The sequence below is a fragment of the Elephas maximus genome, unplaced genomic scaffold (assembly GCF_024166365.1).
Source record: "Elephas maximus indicus isolate mEleMax1 unplaced genomic scaffold, mEleMax1 primary haplotype scaffold_76, whole genome shotgun sequence".
In the NCBI taxonomy this organism is placed as follows: Eukaryota; Metazoa; Chordata; class Mammalia; order Proboscidea; family Elephantidae; genus Elephas; species Elephas maximus.
The window spans coordinates 49,490-56,966 of NW_026060261.1; the positions used below are offsets into that span (position 1 = coordinate 49,490).

Here is a 7,477-nt window from a genome sequence, read left to right on the forward strand (position 1 = left end):
GCTTTAACCACTGTACCAAAAGTGCTCCATATATATATATATACACACTTATTTTTCCATTAAAAAAAGAACTTCAGTGTAAGGCACTGTTGTCCAAGAGTTAAATGGAGACTAAAAGTCCACATGATACCACCTCACTATAATGCTTCTCAAACATGTCATTTACCCTACCACAGACATGAGGGTAATAATAGCACTCACTCAGCAAGCTATTTGAAATGGTATTCCTCTCAAAGCACTAAATGGTGTTTTTCCTTAAAAAAAACAAACAAAAAATAAAACTTAAAACAAACGATTATTTTATCCTAACAACAATAATTACAGAAGAACTAGCGAATGTCTTGAGAGGGGGAAAAAAAAAACTGTACCAGCTATTCCAGCCTAGAAAAAGCTTTCTAATAGTTCCTGTGTTTTTGTAAGAGTCCCAAGGAATGCATTTCCTCTGTTGTCTAGTAATCCCCACAATAAGAAGGGATAAAGTTAGAAGTGTGTCCTTGGTTCAGATGGTGTTTAATGAGAAGTTAAGAGCTACCTGTACAACTGGGCTCAAGAATCAAATTTCTCTTGGTCCTCTAAGGATTCAAAATACTCACTTAATGTCACATCAAGGACAGGATCACAAATTTTTAAGAATATCTTAATTTACTATCATGAAATACATTAGCACTGAAACTTCAGGAAAACTGGATTCATGAATTATCAGAAGTCTGCAACGTGGCTTTTAAGTAAAAACAGGCACTTTGCTCTTTAGTGCTTATCTGCTGTCTTTCAGTAATAGTTTTCTGGGATAACCGTTCCTCCCATGGATAACAAGACACCTAAAAGACACATTTTTTTTCAAGTTCTTACCAAAAGTTTATCTGAAGGTAAAAAAGTCATCCAGGAAAGTAAAACTTTAAGTAGATAAAGTATTGTTTATATGCACTACACCAAGCAATCCACTCAGGGTTTTAACAGTTTTAAAAATTAAACCACGGTACGGGTGAACAATGACTGGTGTAGTTTCGATGAGGTATTACTTTGACATTTTAGTCTCAGAAGGGGTTTCCCCAGTATCCAATGTCTTCAACAACCAGAAAAGGCCAGCAGCTTCTCGTATCCTACGGGATTCAATACAGAATGCCTGCACTTCTATAAACAAGTCCTGCACATTAATAATTTTGTTACGGATCAAGGATCGGAGGAAGACACAGACAAAGTGCACCAAATGATACTTAAATTGTTCACAAGTAGAGATGTAATTGGATATATAAAGGTGGATAAATTCAAGAGGTAGATCAACAGCTGTAGTTAGCTGATTTAGAACTTTCACTGAATGTAAGGACATGTCCATATTGACCAGCACTTAAAAATACTTGGTTATCTGGCTCAACTGCATTAATTTCAGCAACATTTCTATAGCAACTAAAGACTTATTTTCCACGAGATCAGGAAGATCGGCTGGAGTCAGGCCAATATGATAGACAAGTTTTGCATTTTTTTTCCAACTCACCAAGGAACGTGTTTGTTGAGGAGAAGATAAGGGGTATTTGAAGGCTTTGGCCATTGTTTGCTTCATCTCTATACCAGTGCTACTCTTAACAGACATTGACTTATCCCAATGAATTGCATGGTCAGTCTCCGTCAGATTTAGCCATGCCAACTCATCCTCACAAACATGGAGTGGAGGTGTTAGAAAAACGCTGGTCGAAAATGGCTTTCAATAGGTGGTTTTGGTCCACTGACTAAAGCTTCTGTGTTTTGAGAGGCAACCAAGCTGTCAAATCCAAAACTGGAAGAATTGAGGTCTGGGTCACTGAGAATGCTAGGGAAGCTAGCTTTACTCTGTGTTGGCAATTCTGACTGGCACTCAGCTAAGGCTGCTTGAAGCCCACTTATGTCCACACACTGGCCCCTGTTTCCAACACCCATGAAAGCAATCTGGCAAGGTGCTTTTAGAAGAGTTCCCTTGGTGGTTCCAGCATCGGCTGGGAAAGAAAAAACTTTTCTCTTGGAGTTATAGGAGGTAAAAACCCTGAGAGTCGTGGCCAGTCTGGCTCCTGGCTGCCACGCGCAGGCTTCACAGGGTTGAACAGGTGCTTGAAACTGGTAATAAAGGGGTTGGCAGTGAGCAGGTTGAAGTTGTCAAGGATTTCATTTTACTTGGATCCACAATCAACACCCATGGAAGCAGCAGTCAAGAAATCAAAAGACACATTGCACTGGGCAAATCTGCTGCAGAAGACCTCTTTAAAGTGTTGAAAACAAAGATGTCACTTTGAAGACTAAGGTGCACCTGACCCAAGCCATGGTATTTTCATCGTATGCACACAAAAGCTGGACGATGAATAAGGAAGGCTGAAGAAGAATTGATACCTTTGAATTGTGGCGTTGGTGAAGAATATTGAATATACCATGGAATGCCAAAAGAACAAACAAATCTGTCTTAGAAGAAGTACAACCAGAATGCTCCTTAGAAGCAAGGATGGCGAGACTGTGTCTTACGTACTTTGGACATGTTATCAGGAGGGATCAGTCCCTGGAGAAGGACATTATGTTTGGCAAAGCACAGAGTCAGCAGAAAAGAGGAAGACCCTCAATGAGGTAGACTGACACAGTGGCTGCAACAATGAGCTCAAGCATAACAACGACTGTTAAGGATGGCTCAGGCCCAGGCAGTGTTTCATTCTGTCATGCATAGTGTTGCTATGAGTCAGAACTGATTTGATGGGACATTGCTGTTACCCTGTGTTGGGCTTTGTTTTTTGCTTTTTTAATCTTGCTTTGTTTTTTTGGATTTCCCTGTCTGGGTTGATTTCTGGTTGCTCTGTCCAGTGTTCTAGTCTTGGGTTGATATCTGATATTATTGATTTTCTAAGCAAAGAACTACCTTTAGTATTTCTTGGGTTTTGGTTTGGTTTTTACGAATTCCCTCAACTTGTGTTTATCTGGAAATGTCTTAATTTCACCTTCATATTTAAGAGACAGTTTTGATGGATATATGATTCTTGGCAGGCAATTTTTGTCCTTCAATTTTTTAAATATGTCATCCTGTTGCCTTCTTGCCTGCATGGTTTCTGCCAAGTAGTCCGAGCTTATTCTTATTGGCTCTCCTTTGTAGGTGAATTTTCCTTTATCCCTCACTGCTCTTATACTTGTCTCTTTATCTTTGGTTTGGGCAAGCTTGATTATAATATGTCTTGGTGACTTTCTTTTGAGATCTACCTTATGTGGAGTTCGATAAGCATCTTGGATAGATATCTTCTCATCTTTCACAATATCAGGGAAGTTTTCTGCCAACAAATCCTCAACAATTTTCTCTGTATTTTCTGTTATCTTCCCTGTTCTGGTACTCTAATCACTTGTAGGTTATTTCTCTTGATAGATTCCCACATGATTCTTAAGGTTTCATCATTTTTTTTTTAATTCTTTTATCTGATTTTTCTTCATATATATTAGTGTCAAGTGATTTATCTTTGATTTCAGAAATTCTAGCTTCTACTTGCTCAATTCTGTTCCTCTGGCTTTCTACCGAGTTATCTAATTCTGTAATTTTATTATTAGTCTTCTGAATTTCTGATTGCTGTCTATGGATTTTTCCAGCTTATTAAACTCTTCATTATGTTCCTGAATAATCTTTCTAATTTCTTCAATTGCTTTATCTGTGTGTTCATTGGCTTGTTCTGTGTATTGCCTCATTTCCTTCCTGATGTCTTGAAGGGAGGCTGAGAACATTTCCCTTGAGAATAAGAACAAGACAAGGATGCCCTTTATCACCACTCATATTTAACATTGTGCTGGATGTCCTAGCTAGAGCAATAAGGCAAGAAAAAGAAATAAAGGGCATCCAAGTTGGTAATGAAGAAGTGAAATGCTCCCTCTTTGCAGATGATATAATACTATACATAGAAACCACAAAAGCCTCCATGAGAAAACTACTGGAACTAATACAAAGATACAGTATAGGCACAGGATACAAGATAAACATATAAAAATCAGTTGGATTCCTATACACCAGTAAAGAGAATGATGAAAAGGAAATCAGGAAAACAATACCATTTATAATATTCCCTAAAAAAAAAAAAATACTTAGGAATGAATCTAACCAGGGATATAAAAGACTTATACAAAGAAAACTATAAAACACTATTGCAAGAAACCACAAGAAATCTACGTAAATGGAAAAACGTACAATAATCACGGATAGGTAGACCCAAAATTGCGAAAATGATAATTTTACCCAAAATGATTTACAAAATATGATGTAATCCTATTCCAAATACCAACAACATTCTTTAAAGAGATGTAAAAATAATCATTAACTTATACAGAAAGGGAAGAAGCAGGATAATAAAGCACTACTGAAGTAGAAGAATAAAGTAGGAGGACTAGCACTACCTGACCTCAGAGCCTACCATACAGCTACGGTAGTCAAAACAGCCAGGTACTGGTACAATGATACATTGACCAACTGAACAGAAATGAGAACCCAGATCCAAATTAATCCGCCTACACTTACCAGATCTTTGACAAGGGCCCAATGTCCATTAAATGAGGAAACGACAGTCTTTTAACAAATGGTGCTGACAAAACTGGATGTTCGTCTGTAAAAAAATGAACAGGACCCATACCTCACACCATATACAAAAACTAATTCAAATTGGATCAAAGACCTAAATATAAAACTGAAAAATTCATATAAGAAAAAGTAGGATCAACGCTAGAGGCCCTAATACACGGCAGTACCCGGATACAAACCATAGCTAACAACACACAAACTTCAGAAGATAAGCTGCATAACTGAGATCTTCTAAAAATTAAACACTTATCCTCGTCAAAAGATTTCACCAAAAGAGTAAAAAGAGCACCAATAGACTGGGGAAATTTTTTAGCTATTATAAATCATACAAAAGTCTAATCTCTAAAATCTGCAAGAAAATCTAACATCTCTACAACAAAAAGACAAATAAACCAATTAAAAAATAGGCAAAAGAAATGAACAGACATTTCACCAAAGAAAACTTATTCAAATGGCTGACAGGTACATGGGAAATGCTCAAGATCACTAGCCATTAGAGAAATGAAAATTGAAACCACAATGAGATACCACCTCACCCCAGCATTATTGGAACCAATCAAAAAAACAGGACATAACAAATACTGGAGAGGCTGCGGGAAGATTGGAACTCTTATGCACTGCTGGTGGGAATCCAAAATAATGCATCCGTTTTGGAAATTGATACGGTGCATCCTTAGAAAGCTAAAAATAAAAATACCATATGATCCAGCAATCCCACTGCTAGGAATATATCCTAGAGAAATAAGAGTCATCACACAATTAGACATATGCACACCCATGTTCACTGCAGCATTGTCCACAATAGCAAAAAGATGAAAACAACCTACATGCCCATCAACAGATGAATGGATAAAATACTATAGTACATACACACAATGGAGTATTATGCAAAGATAAAGAACAATGATCAATCTGTGAAGCATCTCACGACAGGGATGGATGAATCTGGATGGCATTATACTGAGTGAAATAAGTCAATCACGAAGGACAAATACTGTATGAGACCACTACTGTAAAAGCTCATAAAAAGGTTTACACACAAAAAGAAACAATCTTTGCCGGTTACAAGGGAGGGGAGGGACGGGGATGGAAAACACTAAACAGACAAATAGATAAGCAGTAACTTCAGTAAAGGGTAAAACAGTAGACAACACTGTGGAGGCCACCACGACTTGTACAAGCCAAGGTCATGGAAGCTCCTTAGACACATCCAAACTCCCTGAGGGACTGAACTGCTCGGCTAAGGGCTATGAGGCCCATGGTCTCAGGGAACATCTAGCTCAATTGGCATAACACAGTTTATAAAGAACATGTTCTACATTCTACTTTGATGAGTAGTCTGTGGGGTCTTAAAAGCCCGTGAGTGGCCATCTAAGATACTCCACTGGTCTCACCCCTTCAGGGGCAAGCGAGAATGAAGGAAACTAAAGATACAAGGGAAAGATTAGTCAAAAGGACTAATGGACCACATCTACCACGGCCTCTACCAGACTTAGTCCAGTAAAACTACATGGTGCCTGGCTACCACCACTGACTGCTCTGACAGGGAACACAATAGAGGGTTTGGACAGACCTGAAGAAAAATGCAGAAAAATATTCTAACTCACAAAAAAAATACCAGACTTACTGGCCTGACAGACTGGAGAAATCCTGAGAGTATGGCTCCCAGGCACCCATTTAGCTCAGTAATGAAGTCACTCCTGAGGTTTACCTCTCAGCCAAAGATTAGACAGGCCCATGAAACAAAATAAGACTAAAGGGGCACAACAGACAAGGGGCAAGGATCAGAAGGCAGGAGGCAGCAGGAAAGGTAGTAATAGGGAACCCAAGTTTGAGATGGGACAATGTTGATATGTTGTGGGGTTGTTAAAGATATCATAAAACAATATATGTATTAACTGCTTAATGAGAAGCTAGTTTTTTCTGTAAATCTTCCTCTAAAGTACAATAAAAAACACAGTTGGAAACAACCCAAGTGTCTATCGAAAGATACTGAATACACAATACGTGACATAAAGATACATGAAATATGTTGCAGCCATAAAGAGCAACGATGGATGAACCCTGAAAACATTCTCTTGAGTGAAATAACTGAAATCCCAAGAACAATTACTGCATGATCCCACTTACTTGAAAATCTACAATATGCAAAGATATAGAGCAGAATGAAGCTAGGAGGGCTGGAGGCAAAAAGCATGGGGAGTAATTGCTAAAAACAAAGCAAGGACAACAAAACAAATATTCAAAACCAAATGAAAAGGAACCTAAGAAATTCTAAAAAAAAAAAAAATTTTTTATTATTAATAATGTATTTAAAATATGTTATAAAAAAAATATGTTATAGCTTACTATATAAAGGCAGGCCAACCACCATTCTGCCAACAAACCAAAAAAACCCAAACCCAGGGCCATCGAGTCAATTCGGATTCATTGCGACCCTATAGGACAGAGTAGAACTGCCCCCATAGAGTTCCCAAGGAGTGCCTGGCGGATTCGAACTGCTGACCCTTTGGTTAGCAGCCATAGCACTTAACCACTACGCCACCAAGGTTTCTACAATATGCAAAGATATAGAGCAGATTAAAGGCTAGGAGGGCTGGAGGCAAAAAGCATGGGGAGTAATTGCTAAAAACAAAGCAACAGCAGCAAAATGAATACTCAAAACCAAATGAAAAGGAACCTACGAAATTCTACCACATACTGTTAATATTGTATTTAAAATATGTGCTATTTTACTGTATAAAGGCAGGCCAACCACCATTCTGCCAATGAAAGAGTACATAATTACTACAAAATGTGGTCATACCAGAAGAAATAGATGGTGCCTAGCTACAACTGATGACTGCCCTGACAGGGAACACAACAGAGAACCCCTGAGGGAGCAGGAAAGCAGTGGGATGCAGACCCCAAATTCTCATA

The 7,477-nt window shown here is 38.3% G+C and overlaps 1 pseudogene; it reads right to left on the reverse strand.

Moving 5' to 3' along the window:
• Positions 1 to 311: 311 nt before the first annotated feature.
• On the reverse strand, positions 312 to 2,129 carry LOC126069914 (CCR4-NOT transcription complex subunit 11-like; annotated as a pseudogene).
• Positions 2,130 to 7,477: the final 5,348 nt, after the last annotated feature.